Raw genomic sequence first — 7,428 nt, 5'->3', positions numbered from 1 at the left:
CACTCCATCATTTTTGCTTCATTTCCTCCACTGTTGGAGAAACACACTCACCTGGAGGGTGACATTCAGTATCTGTTGCTGTGGATCAGCCCTGACGCCTATGGGCCGGGGTGAGAGGTTGAGACCAAAAATGAACGGAGGGATGCTGAGCAGGAACTGGCAATTAAATAATACTTCTCAAGAAACGAGTGGATTGTGTCACACCTGTTGGGTTTGCACGAACTTTCATATCATCGAATCAAGAAAGGAATGTGACTTTGATCTATAAATATGAAAATACATTTGATCAACATGAATGAAACCTAAATATTTTTTTCTTTTTTCTTTAAAATGTTTACAAAAAAAACCCCCCAAATCCTTATTTCCCTTCACTAGGGTTGCATTTATCTCCTTTCTGCTATTACAAAGTAAATGATTTGTTTTCCCGAGCACATCAACAACAACCCTTGTAATTATTCCTCGCTGGGGATGTTCACAACACTAGGACTCAACACTGTGGAGTAGTATGATACTATTTGAAGCCTACTTCAAACACAGTGCCCCCAGCGAGTTCCGATAGTGCCCGTGTCTATTTTATTATTTGCTTTATCTCTTTGTTGCGTGAGAGTTTATTTGTTTACATGAGAGGGATTGGAGGTTTGGTGATCTGAGCAAATTGCAGCAGAAAGTACTTCAGATAGGAATGACTGTAATTAGCATGCTCTTAAATGTGGAACGCTCTCCTAATGTTTTTGTTTACATGGGGCAGCTGATCTGTGACTTGGTGCGGGGGCGGCCCACAGGCAGGTTAAAATCACTTGTCATGCCAGAGATCATCATTATGAGCTTACAATTGGTCAGTGTTGAGGAACAATCGATGCAGCGCCAAGCAGACACTCAACCAGCAGTCTATGCTGTCACATTTTCTGTTTAATTTTCTATCTATAGTTTGGTCTTCCAGAGTGGATAATTTGAAAATTTGAGTGTGTTTATGTGCGTACATTTGTTTGCGGTCATGCTCGTGCAGATTTTTTTTTTTATTTCATTTTTCCGTTGCGCTCACCGAACTGGCTTTTCCTAATCTTAGCATCTACACTGAAGCATATGTTCCATGACACTCATTAAGAGCCAATTAAGAATTTGCTGCTGTGCCCAGTTATTCAGTCAGTGATTATATTTCACTGAAGGATAATATCCAGGTAAATTAAGATTTCGATTTAATTCAGCCCTGGTTGTCGCTGCATCTCCATTTCACATCATGGAACAATTGAGATCTTATCAAGGATTAAAGTGGGGGATATTACACCTAATTTAAAATATGCACATCTACGACTGCTCGCGCTGCTTAAGCATCTGCTATGATAATGTGGGGGGGAAAAGGAGAAGAGCGAAACAATTCTGAAAGCGCCTCACCTACAAAACTTAAAAGGCTTTGAGATACAATTCATCAAACTGGCAGAAGAATTCAGGGCGGAAATGCTGCCTTAAAGAGTTCTTGAGAAAGATGAAGAGAGGCGGCTAAATAGAGGGACACACGAAAGGAGCAAAGAGGAGACAGGAAGTTGGGAAACACTGAAAAGGGGCTGCCATGGTAGTCAGGTGACAGTGTGACAAAGTTCTGCTTGTTTAAAATGGAAATCTTCCCAGACTTCCTCCCTCTTGCCCTCGTTCCCTCCTCCACCCCCCTTAGAGCCCACTGCGAACACTAAGCTCCGGCATCTGAAGTGGCAACACTTGAGATGGTGAAAGTGACAACATCTTAACATAAGCTGAAGGGCTAAAGTGAAAGTCAGTGCAAACCCCCGACGAACCTCTCTTCCCACCAACCACTTTCACTCCTGCTCTCTCGTTCCTCTTAACTCCTCCTCCACCGCCCTGCGCCTGGGCCACACAGTGCCCATACTGTGGCTGCTCGGACATCCAGCCTGCCTTGTACAGTGCGATAGCTGCAGCTAGAAAACGACAAAAAAGACCACGTGTGATTCAAAAAGTCAACATTAGCGTTAAGAAAGAAATAGACTCGACAGAAAATGAGGGAACTTTTCCTTTCGCCTCTTTCTGTGCTTCACTGTTGGTTCTTGATTCCACCTCCAGTCACAGGTGCCTCCAAACAGAACTGGAAGCATGTAATCCGCCCAAATCCAGCCTCTTCCGAGGAGTGTAAAACCAGGAATGTTCTGTGGGGGTCACTGGATTAGACAGAATTCATGGTGGTAGCTTGGCTTGAGAAGAGGAATTAGAGGAGTAGGGGAAAAAGAGAGAGGAGACTGAACTGGTTTTGTATTAAAATGAGCTTACCAGGTGGTCTCCCTCCCAAAAGTGGACACAGTGTGTCAAGTAATCTGAAAAGCCCCCGGTGTTTGTTGCTCATTGGCCAGAGGCCTGGTAAAAAGAGAGCGCGGGGGACTGAGAGAAAGCGACAGAAAGAAGGGGGGCTGGCTAGGGAGGTGGCACTGATGTAGCCATTGAGGCCTCAGTGAAATGTCTGTCAGGCTTGGTTTACCACAATCACAGCAGTGATTAGGGCCCTTTTGATGACAGGTTTAGTTTTCTGTCCATTGGCAAGAAAGTGAGAATGGACAAGAGGAGGGTGGGGAGCGGGGGAGCAGGGAAGCAGGGTTGGGTTGCATAGGGAGACTTTGGGGTGGGAGTTTACGCACTGTTGCAGGAAAATGGGAGGGGTGGAGATGGGAGGGGGAGGAGGGGGGGTGTATATTAATGTCTTGCACCAGGGAGCTCCTACGTAATTTCCCAGCAGGTCGTGGGGTCAGGTTTGTATTTAGTTAGTGGTAATGATCTCGTTAGGGATCTGAATGGACCACCGTCTAAGCCCATTGAGGATAGCGAGTGTGCTCCCCCATCCCCCACCCCTGCCTGCCTTGTGTGGGCTTACACAGCCCGTGAACTGTGATTAATGGACTTCCAGGGCTTAATAACTTGCAAAACAGTATTAAACAAGGGAGGCCCCGGGACAATCGGAGAGGCTACCCAGGCGGAGTAGGAGGTGGCTGTAAACAGTGCCCGGCAACAATTGCAATGCATGGAATTAACTGAGATGGGCCACTCACAATGCTACAGCTGGCTAGTGGCAGGGAGCCAGGCCTGGGAGAAAGCTTCACTGGTGCTTCCAGGTGGCCCGGACCGGGCCTGGCCTTTTCAGTTTTGTAAGTGTTAAAAAATAGAAGGGGAGAAAGGCTACATTTGTGATGGGAAGACAGTGAGAGGAAGCCATTGAGCAGAGACAAGAAAGAGATTAAAGAGCACAGAGAGTGATAAGCAGATAATGGGGGGGTACATTCAATAGAACAAGTAATCCTTGACATGCAAGCACAAATATGAAGCCTTTTGTCTCTTGTGTGTAATTCAAGCCAGGATGTGTAAAGTGGCGACGCAACAATGGCGATCCACATAAACAAGTACACAGACACAGATAAAACACACTCGTCTGTTCAAACGCACACAAACACACACATTTCATCACCGGCTCCCGCCCCACACCAACTTCCCACATCTCCTGGATGTCTTATATTCCTTTTTTCCCACCCTTGTGCCCTCCTCTCTGCAAACAAATGATCCCAGCATGGAATCGTGAGTACTGATGTGTAGAGACCACCCTCCACTCTGCCACAGAGCTTCTCTTTTCCCCCTTTAGTATTAGTGTGCAGTTTATGCCAATGTAATGTACCTCAGATTTGTAAATATAAGCAAAGGGCCCCACTTGTGCGGAGGCAAAAAGCACTTTTTAATGGAGCTGGGAACTACATTTGTTTCTCAGCTGAGTGGATGTGCAGTTAGTGACAAATACAATTTAATCGGGGAATTCTCAGTTATAGTCACATTTCCAAAGAAATTTGAAATACAATTCAAAGAAATATTGTCTCATTCCAAAACACGTAGCATGCATGGACGTATGTCTGAAATGAACAGCAGAGATAGCACTGTTGATACAAACATGTCAGTGTGATTTTATTGCAGAAGACAGATATTGGCACGAAACAGCAAAATTGCACAGTGTGTGTTCAATTATAGGCAATTATGAAACGATTTGGAAAGCATTTGATTAAAACATGAACAGGTAGTTTCTCCCATCACGAGACATGCGAGATAAATGTTTGTGCCGAACACGACGTAGCGACTGTTTTTATTCCTTAATCTCTTAAAAATACATTTGGAGAATGATTCCCATGGAAAACAAGGAGAAAACAGTTTTAGCATGTTTGTCTAATGTTACGAAAGGAACAAATATGAACATTTGCATGTAATAAAAAAGAAAAAAAAGCGCTACACAAAGGAGGCTTAGCCGTTTCTGCTGTTTGACATTCTCTCCAGTTTGTTTGGTTTTTCTCGACAGCATCTCATCTCCAAATGAGTGACACCGGGGTCATCCTAATCTGCTTTTCTAGCAGATCAGAGATGAGTTGGACAAAAGCTCACTTCGCCATTCATTCTAGTATAGAAGTCCAATATGTCTCCAAAATATTTGCCCAAACCCTTTACTTAATCAGCTGATGAGAGGTTATTCAGCACCCCAGTCTGATGCTCCATCCTCCACTTCTCTTGTGTGTGTGCGTGTTCGTAAGATTTATGTAAGAAAGAGAAAAAAACACTTCTACTGAAAGCTCACGGCAGAAACTTACAAAAATGAAATAATCAGGTTGGAGTTGTTAACCAATGCGATTATGTGGAGGGAAAAATATTTGATCTGCTCGTATTGCAGTTTGAGGTCCATTCACGTGCAGTAATGACATTTAATATATGTGTGTGGGAATACATACTGTTGCATTATCTCTCTATCTCCCTCTCTGTCCTCACAGCTGTCGCCCGAATAACCCCCACCCCACTCGCCCTCACTTGCATCAGGGTGTGGGTGCAGTGGGGGCCTTGGCCCTGATGAGGCCGAGAAGGGAGCCACTGCTGCGCTAAGCCTCTGGCTCCCTGCTCCCTCCCCACCTCCTCACATCATGAATAATGCATCAGAGAAATACATTTATCTTTTAATAGCCCCGGCCCCCTGGCTGAGACCGTTCAGTCTGGCCCAAACCGCCACAGCACAGGGCTCCCCCCTCCCATGCCACAGCACCCCACCCATGATTGTCTCTGCTCCTTTTGAAGTTGGGCACTTCTTAGTGTCCTAGAGATGGGTAATCAGGCTTGATTTTGGAAGGGTCAGGCCATCTTTTGAAGGGGCGGTCATCTTCAAGTTCAACCGAGGAGGGCCGCGCTCATGCTCTGTGTAAGAATTACTGTAATTTTATTACACACATACACGGCCCAGTGCAGAATTAGATGGAAAGAAAAACAGATGGAGAACAAGGTGGTTGTGACACGAATATTTTACAAGGATTGTGTAAGAAGGCACTCGAGCACTCGCTAACTGTAAGGTAAATATAAAGTGTTTGGCTTTTTTTTCTTTAAAGTTGCTGCAGGAGAGCAGACACTGACGTAACCGTCCTGAAAGAACATTTGTTTACATGTTTCTAGCATTTTTTATAGTGCACCGAATCCTAAAACCCATGACTCGAAGAAGGACAGATTTATTTTGTGACACAATTTTGTATTTTTTCCCCTTTATTTTATTTTGTTTTAAAAAATTAAAAGCAATTGAACCAAAAGAAAACTTGCACCCATTAGCCTCAGATTAACCTAACAGGCAGAAATCTCCTGTCTATGAAATAAAGACAGCATCCACATGTGTCGTCACACTATTTTAAATAAGATTTCAAATCAGTCAAGGCCCTGGCGCTGGTGCACCGTAATGCGGGAATAGTGCCGTCTTTCTTGTTTAATCAGGATCAGGAGGATTTCGATCCAGCCTCCTTGCCTGCATTGGTAATACATGTGTACGTGTGGACTCTGGGGAAGGAAAGTGTAGCTGGTTACCTTAACCCTCTGTTTGTCTGTGATGATTTAAGGCTCAAACGGCTCTCACTGTGACACCTGCGGGAACAGATACCCGAGAGGGTTTAATTTCACACTCTATTTGTTACAATGAGAACATAGCTTATAAAAGAATTTTTCACAGTATAATCAGTTAGTTTTGGTTTATAGTGCATTGTGTAAGTGTATTAGGACTGTGTACCCACCGGCGTGGCTTTTACCCAGAATATGAATGGACTTTTATTTTATTTTTTTTATTTAAATGTCTCCATAACTGACACTTTCATTTTAAAAAAGAAAAAAATATGAAGGAGCCTTTAGTGAAGTTCAAAGCAGAATTTGCAGTTATTTCAAAAAAGATTTGTAACATTTCCCAGAAATTTTTTTATTAAAATATAATAAAATTTTACACATGCCATACTCACATTCAATGAAACAGCATGTCAGCAACACCCTGATACATTTCAGTGATTCGGATCTTTCATATCACTAACTTGTGGTCAGATTATCACATAACTGAAAAATACAAAGAACAAAACGCACTCGAGAAACACTGAAGCTGACATCACTTTTTCAGCCAACAATAACAAGTTCAAGCACACACTTCTTCCCAACATGCCCCCTCCCCGCCCTCTCCCAACACACACACACACACACACACACACACACACAGAGCAAAAACTAAATCTCTTTTCTCCATACCCCACACACACGCACACATCACCGAACCCCTCTTACCCACCACTCCCCTGCACCCAAAGCCTTCAAGCAGCCCTGGGCTTGTGTAGTCATGCGTCAGTTGCCCGGCACTGGGGATGAGGCCTCGCTAGCCGTGGCTGTAGCTGGGTCCTAGCCAGCAACTCCTCAGCTCCCTGCTCTGCTCTATGGAAGGCAGAGAAGCTGAAAGCACCATTTATCATCACTTGTGTGGGCAGCATCACCACGGCAACGCTCAGGCTGGCAAATGCCACTGCTGTGAATACTAATGAGGCTCTTGGCAGGCCTGTGTTGGCGTAAATGGGGCCAGGGTTGTACTCTGTGTGAGTGTGTGTTTGTGTGTGCATGCGTGTGAGCGAGTGCTGGGCTCTAAGAGGGCTACAGTAGAGGTAAACAGTCCAAAGGAAATCAATTAAGTGTTTCCACAGTGTTTGGCAAGAGCTCTAATCTTCAGCACCACATTTTAAAATAAGGGCGAAATCTGCCTTTAATACCTCCTCTGCCTTCTGCATGACAATAAACAAGCAGGCGACAATAAACAGCCGAGCACAGCCGAGCTTGACTAAGTCCTCCGGTCTCTACTTTGAGAAAACACAAGTGAAGTCATTATTCCCGAGTTCTTTCTTCCCCGTGCAGTATGTCTTTTCTTAAAGCTGAACATTAAAAACAGTAATTATTCCCTCACCGTTTCATATTCTACACTATTTATTAGTGAAACAATCGCCACTGACTTAAAGTTGGAAAGCCAGTGTAATGAAGTATCAGCAGTGCATTGACATGAACTGGAGCATACCTGCCTGTCTGCTACTGACACTGGCTTTTAGTTCGAGCTGGGCCTCCACCTGTCAGAGAAGC

General features: G+C 44.3%; 1 long non-coding RNA gene across 1 annotated transcript; it reads right to left on the bottom strand.

The window, feature by feature from the left end:
* Positions 1-3,764: 3,764 nt before the first annotated feature.
* LOC146685820 (uncharacterized) lies at positions 3,765-6,452 on the bottom strand. The gene is made up of 3 exons (XR_014916742.1): positions 6,282-6,452; positions 5,860-5,916; positions 3,765-5,208 (listed from the first exon to the last, which is right to left on the bottom strand). It is a non-coding gene; the product is annotated as an uncharacterized LOC146685820 (long non-coding RNA).
* Between the last annotated feature and the right edge of the window lie 976 nt (positions 6,453-7,428).

Source organism: Copadichromis virginalis, linkage group LG19 (assembly GCF_057382275.1).
Source record: "Copadichromis virginalis isolate Kocher_CV1m ecotype Utaka linkage group LG19, C_Virginalis_male_GT1.1, whole genome shotgun sequence".
NCBI classification, from domain to species: Eukaryota; Metazoa; Chordata; class Actinopteri; order Cichliformes; family Cichlidae; genus Copadichromis; species Copadichromis virginalis.
The sequence above is the reverse complement of the archived record's forward strand: the minus strand, read 5'-3'. Positions and strand labels throughout refer to the sequence as shown.